This window comes from Balaenoptera physalus, assembly GCF_965194825.1.
Source record: "Balaenoptera physalus genome assembly, chromosome: 12".
NCBI lineage: Eukaryota > Metazoa > Chordata > Mammalia > Artiodactyla > Balaenopteridae > Balaenoptera > Balaenoptera physalus.
In genome coordinates, this window is record NC_138897.1 from 60,784,279 (window position 1) to 60,809,338 (window position 25,060).

The window sequence follows — 25,060 nt, forward strand, 5'->3', positions numbered from 1 at the left end:
GTTCCTACAGGGTGACTTTAGCAAGATAGTGAAATAAAAAGCCTCAGACTTTGTTCCCCATAGAAACACCAACTTAACAACAATATACCATCTAAAAAGCCTTTAAGAGAACTCCAGACACTAGTTAAGAAACCACAGTATCCCAGACAAGTGCAAAGCCAAGCCCAGCCTCATTGAAATGGATAAGAAAAGCCATTGCATTTCACCCATAATAGTTCTTCCCCCAAGCCAGCACAGAAACACACCTTAATGAAATAGAGACCTAAGAATTATATGACAAAGAGTCAAAATAATCATCTTAAAGAAGCTCAATGAACTTTAAGAGAAAACTGACAACCAAATGAAATCAGGAAAATTACGCATGAACAAAATGAGAATATCAACAAAGAGATAGATAGCGTTTTAAAAAATAGAATTTCTGGAATTGAAGAATACAATAACCAAATTGAAAAATACAGTAGCAGGGTTCAACAGTTCTCATCAAACCAAAGAAATATCAGCAAACTCAAAGATAGACCATTTGAAGTTATCAAGTCAGTGAAACAAAAAGGGAAAAGAATGAATATAAGTGGAAAAAGAGTCTAAGGGGCTAATGAGACACCATTAAGTGGACCAATATACACATTATGAAAGTCCTAGAAGAGAGAGAGATAGAAGCAGAGAGTGTACTTGAAGAAAGGATGGCCAAATATTCCCAAATTTGAGGAAGAAAATGGACAACCAAATTTAAGAAACTCAAAAGATTCCAACTAGGATGAACCCAAAGCGACCCACACTGAGACACATTATAATCAAACTGTCAAAAATCAAAGACAAAGAGAGGATTTATGAAAGAAGCAAGAAGAATGCAACTCATCACATTCAAGGGCACTCCCATAAGATTATCAATGGATTTCTCAGCAGAAACATTACAAGTCAGAAGGGAGTGGAATGATATATTCAAAGTGCTGAAAGAAAAAAATAATGCCAACCAAGAATGCTTTATCTGACAAAACTATCTTTCAAAAATGATGGAGAAATAAAGACCTTTCCGTATAAACAAAAGCTGAGAGATTTCATCACCACTAGACCTGCCTTATGAGAAATACTAAAGTCCTTAGAACTGTAATGAAAGGATGATAGAACCTGAAAATAAAGCTCTCTGGTACAGGTAAATATATAGGAAAATACAGAATTCGGAAATACTGTAATTGTGTGTAAATCTATTTTAATTCTAATATAGAACTTAAGATATAAAAGCATAAAAATAACTATAAAACTATGATAATGTACACAAAATATAAAAGGTATATTTTGTGACACTGATAGCATAAGTGGGGGGGATGTAAAGGAGTAGAGATTTTTATGCAATTGAAGTTAATTTGCTATCAGTTTCAAATCGATTGTTACAAGATGTTTTAATAATCCTCTATGGTAACCGCATAGGAAATATTGATAGAAGACACACAAAAGAAAATAAGAAAGGAATCGAGGACTTCCCTGGTGGCACAGTGGTCAAGAATCTGCCTGCCAATGCAGAGGACATGGGTTCGAGCCCTGGTCCGGGAAGATCCCACATGCTGCAGAGCAACTAAGCCCGTGCACCACAACTACTGAGCCTGCACTCTACAGCCCACGAGCCACAACTACTGAGCTCGTGTGCCACAGCTACTGAAGGCTGCACAGCTAAAGGCCATGCTCCACAACAAAGACAAGCAACCGCAATGAGAAGCCCATGCACCGCAACGAAGAGCAGCCCCCACTCACCACAACTAGAGAAAGCCCATGCACAGCAACAAAGACCCAACACAAAAATAAATAAATAAATAAATAAATAAATGTATTTAAAGAAAAAAAAAGAAAGAAAGGAATCAAGGCATGCCACTACAAAAAAAATCAATCAAAGAAGGCAGCAAACGAAGAAAAGGAGGACAAAATAATTACAAGATATACAGAAAACATTTTTAATGGCAATAGTATGTCCTTCCCTATCAATAATTATTGAAAATATAAATGATTGAATTCCCCATTCAAAAGACATAGAGTGGCTGAGTTGATTAAAAAACAAAACAAACAAAAAACAAAAACAAGATCCATCTATATGCTGTCTATTGCTGTCTATAGGAGTCTCACTTTAAATGTAACACATGGGCTGAAAGTGACAGGATGAAAAAAGATATTGCATGCGAATGGCAACCAAAACAGAGAAGTGGTGGTCATACTTTTATCATGCAAAATGTATTTTAAGTCAAAAACTTAAGTAACAAAGGACAAAGAAGGACATTATGTAAAGACAAAAGTATGAATTCACCAGAAAGATATAACAATTATAAATATATATGCACCTAACAGCAGAGCACCCAACTACATGAAGCAAACTGACAAAAACTGAAGGCAGAAATAGACAGTAACACAATAATAATAAGAAACTTCAATATCCCAATTTCAATAGTGTATAGAACAATGAGACAGAAGATCAGTAGGAAGGAGAGGATATAAACAACACCATAGCCCAGGGGACCTAACAAACATATATAGAACATTCCCTCTAACTGCAGCAGTATACATATTGTTTTCAAGTGCACACAAATATTTCTCCAGGACAAATCACAAGTTAGGCCACAAAATAAGTTTTAACAAATTTTAAAAGATTGAAATCATACCAAGAATCTTTTCTGACCACAATAGAATGAAACTAGAAATCAATAGCAAGGGAAAGCAGGAAAATTCACAAATATGTAGATTAAAAAACACACTCTTGGGGCTTCCCTGGTGGCACAGTGGTTAGGAATCCGCCTGCCAATACAGGGGACACGGGTTCATGCCCCGGTCCGGGAAGATCCCACATGCCACAGAGCGGCTAGGCCCATGAGCCACAACTACTGAGTCTGCGTGTCCGGAGCCTGCGCTCCGCAACGGGAGAGGCCGCGACAGTGAAATGCCCGTGCACCGCGATGAAGAGTGGCCCCCGCTCGCCGCAACTGGAGAAAGCCCTCGCACAGAAACGAGGACCCAACGCAGCCAAAAATAAATAAATACATTTATTTAAAACAAAGCAAAAAAAAAAAACACACTCTTGAACAACCAATGCGTCAAAGAATAATTCACAAGGGAAATTAAATTAGAAAATATCTTCAGAGAAATGAAAATGAGAACACAACATACCAAACTTATAGGATGTAGCAAAAGCAGTATTGTGAAGGAAGTATATAATAATAAATGCGAATATTAAAAAAGAAAAAAGATATCAAATCAACAACCTAACTTTACACCTCAAGTAACCAGAAAAATAACAAAATAAACCCAAAGTTAGCAGAAGGAAACAAACAAACTCATACAAAAAAGAGATTTGTGGCAACCAGATACATGGGCTAGGGGAGGGGGAATTAGATGAAGGTGGTCAAAAGTTACAGTCTTCCAGTTATAAGATAAATAAGTACTAGGGATGTTTGTTTCTTTAGAATTTAAACTGTCCTATAGTTAAATGTAGTTAAATGTAAACTGTTCTATAGCATATGGAGGACATTTGTGTGTTTCTTCCTAGAAAAAACATTAGGAACAGCCAGGGAGAAGAGCGCAGACTGCTAGCAACATCACAGGAATTGCCTGTGGCCTTCATCTTATTTCCCTTGCTGGTGGGCTGGCAGAGAAGCTTTCTCTATTTTGTCACAATATTAATAATCCAATATGAAAAGAATCTTGTAGTTACATTTCTGGTGGGTGGGAAAGTTTCCTGTTTTGCTAGTCTCATTTCTCAAGTCTTGGGGCTTATAGTTAGAACCTAAACTTACTTATATATTATGACAACAGTGAAAGTGTAATGTGAAATTAATAGTGAGGCTCCTATGTAAATCTTCATCCCAGAAGTCTGACACAGGTTTTGTGGTTTCAGTTAAAGCTGACGGTTATTATTTATACTAACTCCTTCACTGAGGCAAATGCTACTGAATTGCTAAATTATAGCTATTTCCAGTGTCACTGCAGAGGCTTCCAACAGAGAATCAGTTCATAAACAGTAATTTTGTGTTGGTGTTGATTGTCAAGCCAATTTAAGATAGCTAGAGTAGCTAGACAGGTATATTTGAAAGATTCAGTGAAACTCATACCTTCCCTACAAAATTGTCTTGAACATGAACCCTGCACTGAAGGAAAACTAACAAAAACAAATGTGGTGCAACATACAATTGCCAAATAACAGACTTTATTCATGCACGTGACAAATATTTCCTGAATGCCACTGTGTGCCTGACCCCATGGAGGCACCAGAACTATAAGCATGAAAGACACTGTCCCTACCCGCAGATAGTATAGTGTCCAGAGAAGGAGTTCGAAAGGAAATTTTTTTTTTAAAGTGTGGGAAGCAGAGTGCTATGTAAAACTTTACTCTTCCTGGTAGGATCAGAGAAGTCTTCTGAATAGAGAGTGGTTTTCATTGAATTTTGAGGGCCTATAGTTTAAATAGGTTCTTTCCCATCCAGTGGAAATAGTGACCAACTGGGCAACCAGCCACTTAGAGTCTATCTAATTTAACTCCATGAGGTAAGTACTATTCCATCCCTCTTTGGCGAATAGAGAAACTGAGACTTGGAGAAGTAAAGTAACTTGCCCAGAGTCACAAGGCTGGTAAGAGATAGAGCTCAGATGAAAGTCCAGACAAGCCAGTTCTCTGAGCTTGCTTTCTCTCTATCTGCACATGGCTATTTATTCCAGTTGGTAAGGGGGGAAGGACAATGCAGGCAGATGAAGCAGTCCGTACAGAGCTCTAATCACCTGAAACTTAAGAGTGCCTCTAGTAGAGCGCTGGCAGCTGAAACCAGCCCCAAAGCACAGGTCCGGTAATGTGAGCCAGGCCTTTATCTTGTAGATACTGTAAGAAGGCTGGTCTTGCTTTTTCCTAACTTCTATGTGTCACCTCGCAGAACTGGGGGATGGAGCCACCTGACTTCCGTCTGCAGGCTGGTATCAACCATCACAGGCAGAAGAATTAATCTTGACATTTGCTAAAAGGGATGGATACAGGCAGATGTATGGTCCCAATCCTGAGGTGAATCACATTCTCCATGCCTCACCATGTACTCCACTTCTGCAAACAGAACCTAATATATTCTCTGTTCCAGCAATCTAGACTCAGAAATGTGTCAATGACTCTGCTCACCCCAGCACAGGAAGCCCCTCTGCCCACCTGCTAGCCTAGTTCATGCCCCAGATCTCCCAGGGTGCTCTATTCCACCAAAATGAACTGCTTCATACTCATCCCATTTAAATTCAGAATCATTTAACCTAAGCAAAAGTAATCCACTTTTAATTATGATACAGATAGGAAACCCAGTATTGGAGAGAGAGAACGTAATGAGTTTGAAGCACTAAGTCTGATATATTGTGACACCTAAACAAATTTATAGTGATGATACAGACATGATTTAAAAAGTAATAATTACAGAACTATACAAACCTTTATATCAAGTTCAAGAACAGGTAAAGCTAATTTATCATGATAGAAGTCAGAAAAATAGTTACATCTTAGGAGAGAGTCATATTAATTAGAAAGGGGCAATAAGGAACTTGTGGAGTAATGAAAATGCTCTTCATCTCATCTTGATCTGGTTGGTAGTTATACTTAAAATTCAAACATTTTACTAGCATGCACATTATACCTGAATTTTCTAAATGCAAAAACAAAAGAGGATAGACTTTTGAGAACTGATCAGTTTGAGAACTGATTCATTTTCTCTGTCCCTGGTTTTCAAATATGTTTTCCCTTAACCCCTCAAGAAAATGAATGTCTGTACTGAAATATTTTTTCTCCTACAAAAGAAGATATTTCCACCTCTCACCATCAAATTCTACTAATTTTATTTGGTGAAAAACAGAATTTTTTAGTTAGGGTCTAAAAAAGACTGAATTTTCAAAACATTTTTTCTTCTGCAATCTATAAAAGGAAGCATGCTTAGAAAGAATTGGCAACTGGCAAGGACAAATTAAATTCACCTAGGTTTTTTTTTTTAATTGAAAGTTTGATTACATTAACTTGGCTACATTAAGGCGATTTATTTTTGCTTGGCTGGCTGTAGCTAAGCATTAGTAACAGAATGTTTTTGAAACAGTTACAAATTGTTATGGCCTCTTTATGTTCTTTTAATTTTTCTCTCCATTATACTTTTGTCCTCTACCTCAGGTTTTAAATGTTGCTCACTCCTTATATTGAAAATTAAATGTTGCATTTTAATCTCTAAAACACAAATTATTTTGAGAATTTCTATAAGTCAGTAAGAACAATTACCAGTCATGAATTATATTAACTATCAGACAACTACCATATAGAATCACTCTTTGAGGCATAAGGTCAGTGAATTAAATTTCTTTCTGGGTGATATTCAGAAATGACTTTGGGGTGAAATCATGTTACGCTAAAGTAAGTGGAGACAATGCATTATTTAACAGCATCTGAACTGAATTCTGATTGCCTGCATAAGCAATTCATCAATCTCACCATCTTCTATGGACACAGAGGATATAATTCCCTATCACCTGACACAAAATAAATATGAAAGTGCCACCGTAAATTTTTGGTTTCCAAGTACACTAAACAATTGAAAATTAAAATGGATTTTCACTTATTCTCAAAATTGGATTTTGTCATAAGATGACAAGTTATATTTAGAGTATAACAATTTACTGGTTGGGCTTGGTAAAGATTGTTCCAGCAATTACTAGATTTAATTTTTAAGGGCTTTATGTCTCTCTTCCCATCTTTCTCACAAACAAAGTAAGATTTGGTCCCAAAATTAAAATTTGGCATTGCATGTATTTTTTTAAATTAGGAAATAAATTTAATCATAGAAATTATATTTCAGCATTAAAAATTTGGTGTGTGAATAACTCATCAAAGAAACTGTGAAGTGGGAGACCTTCAAGACGGCAGAGGAGTAAGACATAGAGAACACCTTCCTCCCCAAAAATACATCAGATATACATCTACATGTTGAACAACTCCGACAGAACACCTACTGAATGCTGGCAGAAGACCTCAGACTTCCCAAAAGATATATATATTTTTTCCTTTTGCTCTTTTTGTGAGTGTGTACGTGTATGCTTATTTGTGTGATTATTTTCTGTATAGCTTTGCTTTTACCATTTGTCCTAGAGTTCTGTCTGTCCATTTTTTAAAATATAGTTTTTAGCGCTTGTTAAAATGGGTGGATTTGTTTTTTGGTTTGGTTGCTCACTTCTTTTTTTTTTTCCTTTCTCTTTTTTTAATATTACTTTTTAATTTTTTTCTTTTTAATAATTTTTAAAACTTTTTATTTCAATAACTTTTTCTTTTTCTTTTATTTTTTTCTTTCTTTTTTTCCCCCTTCTCTTCTGAGGCGTGTGGCTGACAGGGTCTTGGTGCTCCGTCCAGGTGTCAGGCCTGTGCCTCTGATGTGGGAGAGCCAAGTTCAGGACATTGGTCTGCCAAAGACCTCCCAGCTCCACGTAATATCAAATGGCGAAAGCTCTCCCAGAGATCTCCATCTCAACGCTAAGACCCAGCTCCACTCAACGACCAGCAAGATACGGTGCTGGACACCCTATGCCAAACAATTAGCAGGACAGGAACACAACCCCACCCATTAGCAGAGAGGCTGCCTAAAATTATAATAAGGTCACAGACACCACAAAACACACCACCGGACAGCGTCCTGCCCACCAGAAAGACAAGATCCAGCCTCATCCACCAGAACACAGGCACTAGTCCCCTCCACCAGGAAGCCTACACAACCCACTGAACAAAGATTAGCCACGGGGGGCAGACACCAAAAACAACGGGAACTACGAAACTGCAGTCTGTGAAAAGGAGACACCAAACACAATAAGTTAAGCAAAATGAGAAGACAGAGAAATATGCAGCAGATGAAGGAGCAAGGTAAAAACCCACCAGACCAAACAAATGAAGAGGAAATAGACAGTCTACCTGAAAAAGAATTCAGAGTAATGCTAGTAAAGATGATCCAAAAACTTGGAAATAGAATGGAGAAAAAACAACAATCATTTAACAAGGACCTAGAAGAACTAAAGAGCAAACAAACAAAGATGAACAACACAATAAATGAAATTTAAAATTCTCTAGAAGGAATCAATAGTAGAATAACTAAAGCAGAACGGATAAGTGACCTGGAAGATAAAGTAGTGGAAATAACTACTGCAGAGCAGAATAAAGAAAAAAGAATGAAAAGAATTGAGGGCAGTCTTAGAGACCTCTGGGACAACATTAAATGCACCAACATTCGAGTTACACGGGTCCCAGGAGAAAAGGAAAGGGACTGAGAAAATATTTGAAGAGATTATAGCTGAAAACTTCCCTAATATGGAAAAGGAATAGTCAAGCCCAGGAAGCACAGAGAGTCCCGTATAGGATAAGTCCAAGGAGAAACACGCCAAGACACATATTAATCAAACTATCAAAAAATAAAAACAAAGAAAAAACATTAAAAGCAGCAAGGTAAGATGTTAAAAAAAAAAAAAAAAAAAAAGAATAACCAAAAGAACGTCAATTTACCCATACTAGAGAAAACCTAAATGATCTAGTCTTTCTATAAAAAATAATGTTAAAAACTGTAGAGGTTATCATAGAATACGTAGCCAAAAATGGAGTCCAAAAGAGTGTTATAAACAGCTAATTAATAAACGTACTGTGTTTTTCTGGAAAAAAAAAAAAAAAAAAAAAAGCAGCAAGGGAAACACAACAAATAACATACAAGGGGATCCCCATAAGGTTAACAGCTGGTCTTTCAGCAGAAACTGGAAGCCAGAAGGGAGTGGCAGGACATATTTAAAGTGATGAAAGGGAAAAACCTACAACCAAGATTGCTCTACCCAGCAAGGATCTCATTCAGATTCGACAGAGAAATTAAAGCATTTACAGACAAGCAAGGCTAAGAGAATTGAGCACCACCAAACCAGCTTTACAACAAATGCTAAAGGAAATTCTCTAGGCAGTAAACACAAGAGAAGGAGAAGACCTACAATAACAAACCCAAAACAATTAGGAAAATGGTAATAGGAACATACATATCCATAATTACCTTAAATGTAAGTGGATTAAATGCTCCAACCAAAAGACATAGACTGGCTGAATGGGTACAAAAACAAGACCTGTATATACGCTGTCAACAAGAGACGCACTTCAGACCTAGGGACACATACAGACTGAAAGTAAGGGGATGGAAAAAGATATTCCATGCAAATGGAAATCAAAAGAAAGCTGGAGTAGCAATTCTTATATCAGAAAAAATAGACTTCAAAATAAAGACTATTACAAGAGACAAAGAGACAAATGCTAACAGCAATAAAAGGGGAATTTGACAGTAACACAATCATAGTAGGGGACTTTAACACCCCACTTTCATCAATGGACAGATCATCCAAAATGAAAATCAATAAGGAAACACAAGCTTTAAATGATATATTAAATAAGATGGACTAAATTGATATTTATACGACATTCCATCCAAAAACAACAGAATACACTTTCTTCTCAAGTGCTCATGGAACATTCTCCAGTATAGATCATATCTTGGGTCACAAACCAAGCCTTGGTAAATTTTTAAAAATTGAAACCATATCAAGTATCTTTTCCAACCACAATGCTATGAGACTAGATATCAATTACAGGAGAAAATCTGTAAAAAATTCAAACACATGGAGGCTAAACAATACACTACTTAATAACCAAGAGATCACTGAAGAAATCAAAGAGGAAATCAAAAAATACCTAGAAACAAATGACAATGAAAATACAATGACCCAAAACCTATGGGATGCAGCAAAAGCAGTTCTAAGAGGGAAGTTCATAGCAATACAGTCCAAACTCAAGAAACAAGAAACATCTCAAAAACACAACCTAACCTTACAACTAAAGCAATTAGAGAAAGAAGAACAAAAAAACCCCAAAGTTAGCAGAAGGAAAGAAATCATAAAGATCAGATCAGAAATAAATGAAAAATAAATGAAGGAAACAATAAGAAAGATCAATAAAACTAAAAGCTAGTTCTTTGAGAAGATAAACAAAATTGATAAACCATTAGCCAGACTCATCAAGAAAAAAACAGAGAAGACTCAAATCAATAGAATTAGAAATGAAAAAGGAGAAGTAACAACTGACACTGCAGAAATACAAAGGATCATGAGGGATTACTACAAGCAACTATATGCCAATAAAATGGACAACCTGGAAGAAATGGACAAATTCTTAGAAAAGCACAACTTCCTGAGACTGAAACAGGAAGAAATAGAAAATATAAACTGAAGCATGTCACAAGCACTGAAATTGAAACTGTGATTTAAGATATTCAAATAAACAAAAGTCCAGGACCAGATGGCTTCACAGGTGAATTCTATTAAACATTTAGAGAAGAGCTAACACCTATCCTCAAACTCTTCCAAAATACAGCAGAGGGAGGAACACTCCCAAACTCATTCTATGAGGCCACCATCACCCTGATACCAAACCAGACAAAGGTGTCACACAGAAAGAAAACTACAGGCCAATTACACTGATGAACAGAGATGCAAATACCCTCAACAGAATACTAGCAAACAGAATCCAAAAGCACATTTAAAGGATCATACACCATGATCAAGTGGGGTTTATCCCAGTAATGCAAGGATTCTTCAATATATGCAAATCAATCAATGTGATACACCATATTAACAAATGGAAGGAGAAAAACCATATGATCATCTCAATAGATGCAGAAAAAGCTTTTAACAAAATTCAAGACCCATTTATAATAACAACCCTCCAGAAAGTAGGCATAGAGGGAACTTACCTCAACATGATAAAGGCCATATATGACAAACCCACAGCCAACATCATTCTCAATGGTGAAAAATTGAAAGCATTTCCACTAAGATCAGGAACAAGCAAGGTTGTCCACTCTCACCACTAATATTCAACATAGTTTTGGAAGTTTTAGCCGCAGCAATCAGAGAAGAAAAAGAAGTCAAAGGAATCCAAATCAGAAAAGAAGAAGTAAAGCTGTCACTGTTTGCAGGTGACATGAAACTACACATACAGAATCCTAAAGACACTACCAGAAAACTACTAGAGCTAATCAATGAATTTGGTAAAGTAGCAGGATAAAAAATTAATGCACAGAAATCTCTTGAATTCCTATACACTAATGATGAAAAATCTGAAATAGAAATTAAGGAAACACTTCCATTTTCCACTGCAACAAAAAGAATAAAATATCTAGGAATAAACCTACCTAAGGAGGTAAAAGACCTGTATGCAGAAAACTATAAGACACTGATGAAAGAAATCAAAGATGACACAAACAGATGGAGAGATATACCATGTTCTTGGATTGGAGGAATCAACATCGTGAAATTGAGTATACTAACCAAAGCAATCTACAGATTCAATGCAATCCCTATCAACCTGCCAATGGCATTTTTCACAGAACTAGAACAAAAAATTTCATAATTTGTATGGAAAAACAAAAGATCCCGAATAACCAAAGCAATCTTGAGAAAGAAAAATGGAGCTGGAGAAATCAGGCTCCCTGACTTCAGACTATACTACAAAGCTACAGTAATCAAGACTGTATGGTACTGGCACAAAAACAGAAATATAGATCCATGGAACAGGATAGAAAGCCCAGAGATAAACCCACGCACATATGGTCACCTTATTTTTGATAAAGGAGGCAAGAATATCCAATGGAGAAAAGACAGCCTCTTCAATAAGTGGTGCTGGGAAAACTGGACAGCTACATGTAAAAGAATGAAATTAGAACACTCCCTAACACCATACATGAAAATAAACTCAAAATGGATTAAAGACCTAAATGTAAGGCCAGACACTATAAAACTCTTAGAGGAAAACATAGGCCAAACACCCTATGACATAAATCACAGCAAGATCCTTTTTGACCCACCTCCTAGAGAAATGGAAATAAAAACAAAAATAAACAAATGGGACCTAATGAAACTTAAAAGCTTTTGCACAGCAAAGGAAACCATGAACAAGATGAAATGATAACCTTCAGAATGGGAGAAAATATTTGCAAATGAAGCAATGGACAAAAGATTAATCTCCAAAATTTACAAGCAGCTCATGTAGCTCAATATCAAAAAAACAAACAACCCAATCCAAAAATGGGCAGAAGACCTAAATAGACATTTCTCCAAAGAAGATATGCAGATTGCCAACAAACACATGAAAGGATGCTCAACATCATTAATCACTAGAGAAATGCAAATCAAAACTACAATGAGGTATCACCTCACACCAGTCAGAATGGCCATCATCAAAATATCTACAAACAATAAATGCTGGAGAGGGTGTGGAGAAAAGGGAACCCTCTTGCACTGTTGGTGGGAATGTAAATTGATCCATCCACTATGGAGAACAGTATGGAGGTTCCTTAAAAAACTAAAAACAGAACTACCATACGACCCAGCAATTCCACTACCGGGCATATACCCAGAGAAAACCTTAATTCAAAAAGAGTCATGTACCACTATGTTCATTGCAGCTCTATTTACAATAGCCAGGACATGGAAGCAACCTAAGTGTCCATCGACAGATGAATGGATAAAGAATATGTGGCACATATATACAATGAAATATTACTCAGCCATAAAAAGAAACGAAATTGAGTTATTTGTAGTGAGGTGGATGGACCTAGAGTCTGTCATACAGAGTGAAGTAAGTCAGAAAGAGAAAAAAATAAATACCGTATGCTAACACATATGTAGGATCAAAAAAAAAAAAAAAGAGGTTCTGAAGAACCTAAGGGTAGGACACAAATAAAGACACAGACGTAGAAAGTGGACTTGAAGACACAGGGAGGGGGAAGGGTAAGCGGGGACGAAGTGGGAGAGTGGCATGGACTTATATATACTACCAAATGTAAAATAGATAGCTAGTGGGAAGCAGCCGCATAGCACAGGGAGATCAGCTCGGTGCTTTGTGACCACCTAGAGGGGTGGGATAGGGAGGGTGGGATGGAGACACAAGAGGGAGGAGATGCGGGGATATATGTATATATATAGCTGATTCTCTTTGTTATAAAGCAGAAACTAACACACCATTGTAAAGCAATTATACTCCAATAAATATGTTAAAAAAATAAAAAAGAAATTGTGAAGTCTAGTTATAGAGTTCAAAAAGAGAGTTTCTTCGATACAAACTCCTCTAGAAATCTGCCACATTATAAGATCATTTTGACCATGTAATGACACAGCATTTGTGACTTCTCTATTCCAAAGAAGCACGTGTTAGACTCTGGCATTTATTTGTCAATATGTCTCCACAATTAGATTACTGGCTACTCAGAGAAAGGGATAATGTCTTTTATATATGTGTACCCCTAAGGCCTACTGGTGTGGCATTCAAAGGATTCCCAGTATGTATCTGATGGAATAAATGAATTAATTTTCTTACTTCCTCTATTTCTCTATTGTAATATCTGATTCTCTCCAAATATATTATCACCTCATTCCTCATTTTTCCCACGCTGTCTCTAATTCTGGCTTCCTCTTGCAAGTATATTCCGTAATATTCTTGGGCCCTGGAATCCACTTTTAATTGATTCTTCTTTTAATTCCTTACTAGTTTCATTAACTCTCATCTTGCTAAACTGTATTGTATCCTTCCAAAGTGACCTTGAAATTGAAATCATTAAGTCAAAATTGTTTACACAACACATTAGAATCTAAGGGCTGGAAGGACCTTAGACATCATCCAGACCCACCCCTCATTTGCCAAGAAATGAAACTGAGACCCACAGAAAATAAGTGACTTGACTCAAGTCTTACATTACCTTTTCTCAGTTCTGCTTTTTTTAGTTGATATTAAATGCTTCTGTCAAAGAATTTGTCTCATTGGAGAGATATGAAATTAAGGGCTAGACAAAATGAAAGAGGATATGGAAATAGAGGTGCCCTCATGAATAAGACAAATGGGCAGCAGCCCTCTGAATGGTAGGCTTAAAACAGCACACTTTGTAAGGTAGTGAAGCCAACTGCATGCCTGAGAGCCTGAAATACTCCATTAGGAATACTCCAATTATTCTCTGGCTCAATCCTTCTTTTTCCCTTTTCCTCTCACTAGTATTATTCCTCAGCAGCACTTTACTCCTGTCTCAGCAGAGCTTGATGCTGGAGCTCTAACAATGTCACCAGGATCTGAGTCCTCTCTTTCCATTTCTTGGCTCCAAAGTCCTCAGTACTGATGCACTGATCAAAACTAGAGCAAGGTGGCTGCAACTCTTCTTCACATATTCTCTTATTCGAGTCTAGCAGAAAAGAGTACCTTTCTTCCTGAAGCCTCGTAAAAGTCTCATAGTTTGGCTCCTATTTTCATCCCTAAACCACGACCAAGGGGATAGCATGTTGTCCCTGATGTTGGCCAGTAAGGGCTCATCCCAGGAACTAATAGTGAGATCTACTCACCTAAAGCACACGGGCTGAGAGTGGGACTTCTCCAAACAAAAACTGGGGCTATTCAGTTACAGTCCCCTCCATCTGTGTAGTCATCTTGCCCCTACCCCTGTGTGACCTGGGACCTGGAATACCACTAACATTCTTCCCAGAACGTGCGGTTCCACCCCACAACCTCACATAAGAGACTGAGAACTTTGCTTCTGCAAGGAAAGACCTATTTTACCAACTACCTGCCTCCACCAGGGATCCATTCCACACTCCTCTGCATGGAGTTTGGTCACATGTTTGAGAAATTCTTCTGCTATGTCATTATCGACCTTCTGCAGCCAATGTACTTGTCCCAATTCCCCCAAATTCTTTTCTTTAAGTATGCTAGTTTTTTTAAATTGAACTATAGTCGATTTACAATATTGTGTAGTTTCAGGTGTACAGCAAAATGATTCATATATATATATATATATATATATATAATATATATATATTTTTATATATATATATTCTTTTTTCAATTCTTTTCCATTATAGGTTATTACAAGATATTGAATATAGTTCCCTATGCTATATAGTAAGTCCTTATTGTTTAATCCCCCAAAATTCTTTATGGAACAAATTAGGATAAATTCTGTGGTTCCATTTGGTCTGCTGTGAGGAAGGTCATGTGTTCCCTACACAACTGCAATATGAGTGCCCACTAGTGTCTGCCTCAGTTTTGATAAACATAAGTAAGAAAGTTGAAATAGGCCCATCTGGGAATCAGTTGCATTATTTATCACTTCCCTGATATGAAAAGCAATCAATAAAAATATATAAATTTATTAATTTCAACTTGTTTGAATTGAGCTTCGGGATTTCTACCTTTTGAAAGAAACTCTGAATCTTGACCAAAAATGAGATTTTTTTAGGCTTTGAAGCCATTTTCCCCACATGTTTGGAAATGTGATTTTATTGTTTCAGTAATAACCAAAGTTCTACAAACAAACTTAGGTCCAAAAGAAAAATGTACACTCTTAGAAACTAATCAAACTACAAAATTGAATTGTATTGCTTATTATGGTCTAGGTTACCAGTCCCATTGTCAGAATATATTGATAGTGAATTAGTCATTCCTACCCATTTCCCAATTAACAAACTTTTCTATCAAAAGTTAAAAAGAAACAAAAGCTCAACTGGAAATGTACACCACACCACTCAATGCTTCCTTCACCCTGGGCTTGATGTAGAAAGGGAGAAAGAGTGAGAAACAAAACAAGAAATAGAGTGATTTTTCTTTACCATCTTAGTGAAAGAGAATGTGCTTTTTAAATGAAATTTGCTAGAGGACAAAAGATACAGTATTCTTACTTAGAATGCTTGTGTATTAAGGTGACATTCTTCTCTCTATTGCGTTTTTCTGCATTTTGTTTGCTTGCTGACCAACTTGTTTGCCTGTTAGTTAACAAAATGAGAGCATGAAGTAGGTAATGGTTAGATTTGCATTATATCTCATCCAACTGAAGAAAGGTGATGTGAAAAATACGTATTTTGAGCTTGGAAAAACATCATTTTTTACTATGACTTTATTTTTTGACTTTCAATTTTGAAATCAATTTATGGGTTATTCCTGTAAAACAGGTTTTTCCAAACGCAAAAGGGAGATTATTTCATTCAAAACTAGGCAACCCAAGAAAGGTTTTTATGATTGTGACTAAATGAAGTTTTGAACAACACTCACATAATTCTTTTTTTATACTAGAACATATTTTTTTAATTGAAGTGTAGTTGATATATACTCCATTATATGTGACAGGTGTACAATGTAGTGATTCACAATTTTTAAATGTTATACTCCACTTATAATTATTATAGAATATTGGCTATATTCCCTGTGTTGTACAATATATCTTGTAGCTGATTTTGTAAATAATGGCTTGTACCTCTTACTCCCCTCCTCCTACCTTGCCCCTCCTCCCCTTTCCGTCTCCCCCCTGGTAACCACTAGCTTGTTCTGTATATCTGTGAAGACTCACATAATTCTTAAACTTTAGCTGTAAGTATGTATGAATACTGTATGTATTCTCCTTGTTTGTATTTTACTCTCTCATACAACATCCCTCCCAACAGGGTATGTTTATGGCTAAATAGCTGTTCCACAGTTTCAAACTCCTTAGACATTTCTGCTATTGTTTTGTAATATCACCCTTTGCTCCAAGGGAATCATGCATTTGTTATGGGGACCTTAACAGTCTGCAATTGGCAAGTGATGGCAGATCCCATGTCAGATGACTGCTGACATTTCCAAACTCTAATTGTCATGATAGCATTACTTCAGCCTCTCTGGACTACATGCATTTCTAATTCCTTCTCTTTGTCCTGCATCCCACCTCCCCATCTCCCAAAGGATTGTTTTCCTCTAATAACAGCCTTGGAATTATCATCTACTATTCTCTCATGACTTGTGCAGCAATATATGACAGTTATGATTTATGAATTGAAACAACTCCAAAGACTGAATGGAACCCAGGGTATAATCCTGGCCTCACATCTGTACAGCAGGTTAGAAAATCCCATCCCCTTCTGTTCCTCCCGTTGGTGCATGCAAGCAGCCACTCCTGCCACTCTGCCAAGTGACACTCTGACTTTGCTGATCATTTGACAGTTCAGTGCCAAGGCAGGAAAATCCATTCAAAGCTTTCAGAAGGTCTGAGCATCCACATAGGATTTCGGAAGAGCAAGGTTATTTGTTATACGAACTCACCTGTCTTTAAGGTGATTGACAGCCCAGAAAATTGAGTTTCCTCCACAACCCATTCATAATCCACCACTCGTCTTTTGCTACAGTCAGATAAAGTCGTCAGCACATAGTAATTCATAAGTGGCTGTCTCAAATACTTTGTAAGAGGCTATATAAAGCACTTTTCTTCCAAGAATCTCAAGGAACTGCTCAGAGGATCTGAAATATATCCTAACATTAGCATTCAGGTCGGATATTACCTCTTCACTTGCAGGAGAACATAAAATAAATTGGGGGGAATTTTAGCCTCATTTCACAGCCATGATTCACATGATTAATGATGGGAAATTGATCATACTAGAAATGACAAATGTCAAATCCCCTTCCATGTTATTCTTAGACAATCTCTAAATGCAGATAAAAATAAATAAACTGTAAAAAGTAAGACTTTTTTGCCAGTCCCAGTTCTTAAAATTCAATGAAGTTAGAAAGAAAATTGTACAAGATTGGGATTCATCTAATAATGAGAATTTTGGAATTCTTAAGAAAGTACCCATTTGTCACAAGTTAAATAGCTTTATAATCCATCTTGAGATTATTTTCTACCAATATTTTATCCATTAATTGTTGGTGGTATGTGAAGGCAATAATGAGAAGCATGTTTTACCATATTCTTAAGAATTTAAAAGTAACAGGAAATAGGTTGCTGTAAAGCTAGTTAAATATTAGGTGGGAATGAGCTTCAAGACTCTCAGTCCCTCTGATAGTAATTCAAACATTGTGTAAATGGATGACCAGAGAATTTGCAAACACCTAACACTCAATTCAAATGGACTGGATGAAATCTCAGAGTGAAAGGACTAAAATGTGAGTGTAAGTTAGTAAACAGTAACAACCCCTATGCCCATAATTTGTCTGGAGGAAGCCTAAGAACAAAATCGCAATGGAGAGCTTGGAACATAGAAATGGAGAGTGGAAAAATTGAGAATTTTCAGCACTATCCTGAGAGAAGAAACACTGAATCCAGGACAAAAAAAACTAATCCTAGAGAGATAAATAGTGTGGCTCTTAAGAATGTTGGCTTTGGACTCCAACCTCTGAAATTTGCCAGCCCTGTAACCTTAGGAGAGTTACTTAAACTCTGGTTCCTCCACTTTCATATCTACTTATTGGGGAGGACACCTTCTCGGAGGTTACCTCATGGGGTTGCTGGGAGTATTAATGAATTGATATAAGTTAAGGTATTTATAATGTGCCTGACAAGGTGATTAATAAATATTACCATATATTACTCTAACTCCACTGCAGCTCAGGGATGATTCAATAGGCCCTACCATCAGGTGCTTGAAATCACCAAGATCACCCACTTCTCTTTGCTTTAATTACATGCTTACCAAACAACCTTTACGTTATTAATTTGGTCTCTGAGGTATGCTGATGCAACAAAGAGAGTGTCCTGGATGAGGTTATAATATTCCTCCTCATCTTCTCCTACTCCGTTGTGATTTGATAAATTGGCAGTCTGCTTTGTGTATTTTAGTCTCTTATGGAATAAACTGCATGAGGTCAGCCCTTCTCAGTCTGCTCAACTCCAGGGCTCCAACAAAGCCAAGTCCTGAGTTGTACAAAAGGAACCAACATAATGCCACCATGCAGGGTCTCTTAGTGAGGATTTTACATCTTCACACCTTCTCCTGAAGACATTCAGACTGCCAAACTTCCCACTTTCCTACTTGCAATGTCAATTAGAACACCCATGCTCTGGAATGAATACAACATTGTTCATCCACGACTGTGAGTTTATTTAGTTACAATTTAAATATGATGACTCTTTGCCTTATTATAATATATTTTAATCTTGCAAAATTGCTCTTCTGATATCACATTATTGGGATGAATAATTCCATTGGCATTCACTGACCCTTAGCAATTCAGCAATATCTTTATGTGCTTTGGCATTCAGAAAAAATACTACCAAATGTAAAATAGATAGCTAGTGGGAAGCAGCCGCGTAGCACAGGGAGATCAGCTTGGTGCTTTGTGACCACCTAGAGGGGTGGGATAGGGAGGGTGGGAGGGAGACGCAAGAGGGAGGAGATATGGGGATATATGTATATGTATAGCTGATTCACTTTGTTATAAAGCAGAAACTAACACAATATTGTAAAGCAATTATACTCCAATAAAGATGTTTAAAAAAAATTATTAAAAATAAATAAATAAATCTGATGAGCCAGAAGCCCAAGGTTCAGCTTAATTTAAATCCAAATGGATGCTTTACATCTTTTGCTTAAAAAACAAGATCTACCATGTTAAAAACAGGCACTTTAGAGCTGATTTTACCAATTAATGTAAAACTTCAAAAATTAATCCTGATTAGTTATATTGAATGAGAATAGGAAAATGCAGATGCTGTGGTAAAAATCTTTAATTTTAAAGATAATGTATGCTTAAGAAGTTATCCTCAACAATCCCTTCTGCTTTTCTATATTTAAGTATTTTCACAATAGTATTCTTTAGAGAGTCCAGCAAATATAAGTGATATTTCCTTTATCAAAAGAATAAATCTTTCTAAAATATATTCCACATTCTTCCCCAGCTTAGGTAAAGAAAAGTAAGTCTGCTGAACATAATTTAATTTTTCTTGATGGATCAAGGATTATCATCATGAGCGTTAATTATTGTGCTATGCTGTGTACTCTGGGATTTTGATATATGGAGTTGATTATTCCTCCTATGAATTTTTCCCAACAGCTGAGCTGTTGTATCTTTTTTTCTTTCTCTTTCCAGCTTCATGTCTGCTACTTACAGTCTTCTTTTTATCTTCTGTCCATTTTATGTTTAATTTTCTTTTTTAGCTTTATATAGGGAAAGGAACATAGTATGGAGTTGAAATATAAGCCCCAACTTACTTCTGAACTAAACTGATTAGAAAAACTATAGATAAATGAACAACCAAGTATCACTTTCACTATTGTTATCACGAATATCCATGAATTTGATTTAGATTCTGAAAACCAAGGGATTCTTGAACCAAACCCCCAAATATGACAGACTTATTCACGAATACCAGGCTGTGTTCTAGGTGCTGGCTCTGTAAAAGGTATAGCATAGAGGCACAGACCAGAATTCTGCTTCCTGTAAGCAGTTAGTTTCCAAAAGAAAAAGGAAGGAAGAATCTGAAATCCTGCTCCTAAATTAGCCAATAACTTCTAGAGGAGTGAAGAGTGTAGAGAGGCCAGGAACATAACACCAGTGGATATTCTCACATATGGATCAATTAACAACGGGGAAGGTATAAAACATGGTCCTTACTTTTCCAGGAGCTTTAAACCTAATTTAAAATAACTATTATGAGTGTTTCAAACCCAAAATGTTTGTAGTGGACAGTGCAGTTAGGAGAGTCAAACTAACTGAACAAAAGCAGCAACAGAATTTGTTGTCCTGCATGTGGAATGGCAGGGTGTGAGAAAGAGTCTAGGCCAGTATTGAAATTCAAAAAGTGTGCAGGGCAGGGGGGCATATCAAGTACAAAAACACTAACGGAAGTCCTTATTCACTGGATAAAAATGGATAAGGAAACAATACCAACATTTCAGGATGACTGAGTTTCTTAACCTCAGATAGATCATTAGATTTGAAATCTATTAATTTAAAGAAAGTTCATGGAATCTAGAAACTGGACAACAGTCTCCTACGAAGAGGCTGGCATGACCCAGGTGAAGAGGTCAAGTTCCCCAACCTGGGGACTAAGATTCAGAGCCAGGTTCCAGGTTTCATTTAACTATTAACAGGTGGGATGTGGGCAACAACTGTCACTTGAACACACCAGCCACACCGAGAGCGAGTTAGGTTTGGGACTACGGTCCAATTCCAGGGTGAACCCAGGAACAACCAATCACCTGAATGCTGGTTAGCTGGGTATTTCCTAGGCAAACTTGAGTTAAGAAAGAAGCTACTCATGGGCTTCCCTGGTGGCGCAGTGGTTGAGAATCTGCCTGCCAATGCAGGGGACACGGGTTCAAGCTGCATTGGGAAGCTCCCACGTGCCGCGGAGCAACTAGACCCATGAGCCACAATTACTGAGCCTGTGCTCCGCAACAAGAGAGGCTGCGATAGTGAGAGGCCCGTGCACCGCGATGAAGAGTGGCCCCCGCTTGCCGCAACTAGAGAAAGCCCTCGCACAGAAACGAAGACCCAACACATCAAAAATTAATTAATTAATTAATTAATTAATTATTTTTAAAAAGAAGCTATTCATACATCCATAATTCATTATGAATGCATATATTCATTTGTTCACACTAATATTCTCTATTGAGCACCCACTTACAAAGAAGAATTCTTCTTCCTCACTCCTGGTTCTCATGAAGAGAGATTTTCCCAAAGCACATTCCTAGATTCCCTCTGGTCCTTTACTCACTCCATCCCTGGCAAGTAGAGTGACTTATCTGATTAAATAATTTGGGAAGAATAAATGAGCATACTTGGTTCAGTTCTGCCTATTTTTCTTTCGAGAATGCAATTAGCAGGACCATATGCTTCTCTCACTGCACTGTAACCTACAACTTAGCCTCTATTAGTAATAAAGTTTTCTTCTTTTATTTACTCTTTATTTCTCAACTTGGTCAGAATTCTTGAAGGGAACAGATATATTAAATGTGTGATAAATGTTCCAAACTGCCAGATACTGAATATGTGGTTTATCCACTCCGTGGTCCTGCGTGGCGTTTATAATCCAATGAGTTTGAGCTACATTCTGAAAAGTCTGAAATATGAACTAGTGAAAAGATTAGCATTCCATAAAGAAGAAGGATGAGAGCCAAAAGCAACATTCTTAATTTGGCAGGAAAGATGGGAGTTGATCAATAAGATTTACTAGGGAAGCAACAGAACACTTCTCCCCACTTTCTGTTCTCCTTTCTTGAAAGGAGTGGATTAGGAGATTAGAAGAACTTCTGTCTCCATCCATGTAAATGTGTACCCATTCTTTTTTACTTTGGATATTCTCAGCAATGGCTACTATGTCGAATTTGAACCTCAAGTGTAAATGTAATATCCCAATTCTCTAGGATCTCATCCCCTTCATAGCTCTTCATGGGGCAACCCAAATTGCCCATAATCTCTTGAGACTCTTTTCTATAAATAGAATTATTTTGTACAGAGAATGCTATTAAATGATTTGCCAATGGCCTTAGGTATTTACAAATTGTCTATGCTCAAAAAATACTTCCCCTTGAGACTAAACAGACATCCTGACTCTTCTTGTTGTGAGTTCTCTCATTCAGCCCGACCATGATCATGGCTTTTCAGTCTATTCCAACTGAAGAGTCCCACAGGCTTCTAACTCGAAGACAGCTATAACAGTTTTCTCTGACTCTCACTCAAGTCCTTCCTGATCAAAAAGTTCCATCATGGGGACTTCCCTGGCAGCACAGTGGTTAAGAATCCACCTGCCAATGCAGGTGACATGGATTTGAGCCCTGGTCCAGGAAGATCCCACATGCCACAGAGCAACTAAGCCCGTGCGCCACAACTACTGAGCCTGCGTTCTACAGCCCATGAGCCACAACAATTGAAGCCCACGTGCCTAGAGCCCGTGCTCCACAACAAGAGAAGCCACCAAAATGAGAAGCCTGTGTACCGCAACCAAGAGTAGCCCCCACCTCACTGCAACTAGAGAAAGCCCGCACGCAGCAACGAAGACCCAACACAGCCAAAAATCAATTAATTAATTAATTAATTAATTATTTTTAAAGTTCCCTCTTACATACCAGAAATTAATACAAATCATCCCCAGGGTTACCTGAGTAAATTTTATATCGATTCCAACTCAACTTCTGTGGTACAGAAAGAACCCAGGGCTTTAAATTTAGACTATTCTGAGTCTAAATAATAGCTCCCCACTGGTGATAGGTAAAGTCATCTAACGCACATTTGTTCTACCTTCCTTTCAGTTTGACTTCTCCCAGGTTCCCTTGCAACTAAGGTTCAGGATGTGTTTTAGGTTCCACTAATATGAAGTACTCATGGGAGATCTGGAAAACAGAAGTCTCCAGAAGCCACTTCTGCAGCTCCTATTATTTCTGCTGGTGTGCAAGGATACAGGGATTATGGGGACATGGTTTTCCCAAAGCGGCATCAGCAAAGATTGGAGTGTCCAGGAACTGGCTTAGTGAATGTTGAGAGGCAAGCAGATTATCCATTTTGTTACATATTTGTTGTAGTCTCAGCTTGGCTCTGGAGTGCCTAGTTCTGACGCCAGCATCTAAACCCCAGATCATAGCCAAGACAGTGTGGTCTTGGAGCAGAAGTTGGCATGAAGCTTCATGATTCCCCATTACCCAAATGCAGTAGAGATAGAAGTTCCTTTGGCCAGATAGTTCTGTGGTGGCGTTCTGGGAGTCATTCCAGGAGGCCCAGGGTAGGGGTTGCTGCTTCACCACTTTCCATAATTTTGTAAGCGCTACAATTTTTGAATTAAATTCCTTTTCATTCAAAATAGCTCGAGTGATTTCTGTCCTTTGCAAATGAACCTTCATAAGTTGTTTCCTGTCTCTAACATCCAGTTTCCTCATGTAAAAATAAATAAAATGCCTCTTATTTTGCAGGCCAATTGTAATGATTAGTGGTGATTTATTTCATGTTGTGAGTACTGAGTCAGTAAATGTAACTGAGAAATGCTAAACGGAAGCCTTCGCACAGGTCTTCAGCACCATGGACAGTTCTAGCTTTTGCCAAAGCGGGTGTACCACATCCCCAAATGCAACTCACTGGCTCCCCTCCCTCCTAGAAATCTTACAACTTTCTTCAAGATTAAGGATTGTCCTTCTCAGATCACTTTAGATCAACCAAACAGAGACCACTTCTTCCCCAGGTAGCTGACATGAAAGATTTCACCTCTCTGATGAGAACAGCTTCTACAAAACCAATCAGCAAAATACCAAAGCAAAATACAATAAGCACAATATTCTAACAAGAGTTATAAAAATACAGTAACAGAAGGGCCATTTCCCTGCAAGGTGTGTTACCCAATGATTGAGTTGATCCTGACATATGCTAAGTATTGAATAAATATTTTTTTGATAAATAAATGAACACATGCATGAATGAGTCAACTATGTTAAAAATTATTTTGAATCTTTACATTATTGCTTTCTATTACTAATTTAGCAGGAATTCTAGTAAATTTTTCCCAACTCATAGAAAAATATAAATAGTTCTTTGTCACGCATTAGAATTAAAGCCATATTGCTTATCTTCTTTCTTTGGGGTATTTAGTTCTTTCAGTAAAAAAATGTGATGGTTTATCTCAGTCACAGCATCTTGAATATAGGAAAGTTTTAGGGTGTGTGTATAGTGCTGGTTCATCTCATTCATGGCTCCTCAAAGCAATAAGGGGCCATCTTAAAGGAGTTCCTGAGTTAGGTGCCCTAATCAATATGCCTTGTATATCATAATCCAGAGAACTTCACTAAACTACCTTATATATACAAAAAAAACTACCTTATATAATGCATTGTCCAGAAATTCTCAAATCCTTATTTCTCATCTTATGAAGGAAGGACAATATAGGAGAAGCTTCTGGGTAAAAGGTTTGTTACTTCTATGTTGTGAGTGTAAGTATGCCTGAGAACCAGTGCTACGAATTTTAAATCACAAGTCCCAAGTAAAAATCCAGACCACTATCCTCAAAAATATCTCTCATAGAACCACTTTACAGTTATATCATCATCATAAAATCTCTTAGGTGTCTGGCACCAAAGTAGGATCTTGATAGGAACTAAAAAGTTTAAGGTATTTTACAAATCAAGTTTTTATATGTGATATTTGGTTCCAGTGACCCTAAGTAATCTAGTTTAAAGATTAAAGATTGAACTAGATTTAAAGAACATGCTGTACTTAACTACTTGAAAATATATTCATGGTATAGGT

The 25,060-nt window shown here is 37.2% G+C and overlaps 1 protein-coding gene and 1 long non-coding RNA gene across 3 annotated transcripts in view; one reads left to right on the forward strand and one right to left on the reverse strand.

The window, feature by feature from the left end:
• Window positions 1–25,060, reverse strand: part of METTL4 (methyltransferase 4, N6-adenosine) — a 393,372-nt gene that overhangs the window by 112,094 nt on the left and 256,218 nt on the right. The gene's annotated exons all lie outside the window — the stretch shown is intronic.
• LOC309640266 lies at window positions 7,840–24,235 on the forward strand. Its single transcript, XR_014252143.1, has 3 exons — window positions 7,840–8,461; window positions 8,696–18,919; window positions 22,414–24,235. It is a non-coding gene; the product is annotated as an uncharacterized lncRNA (long non-coding RNA).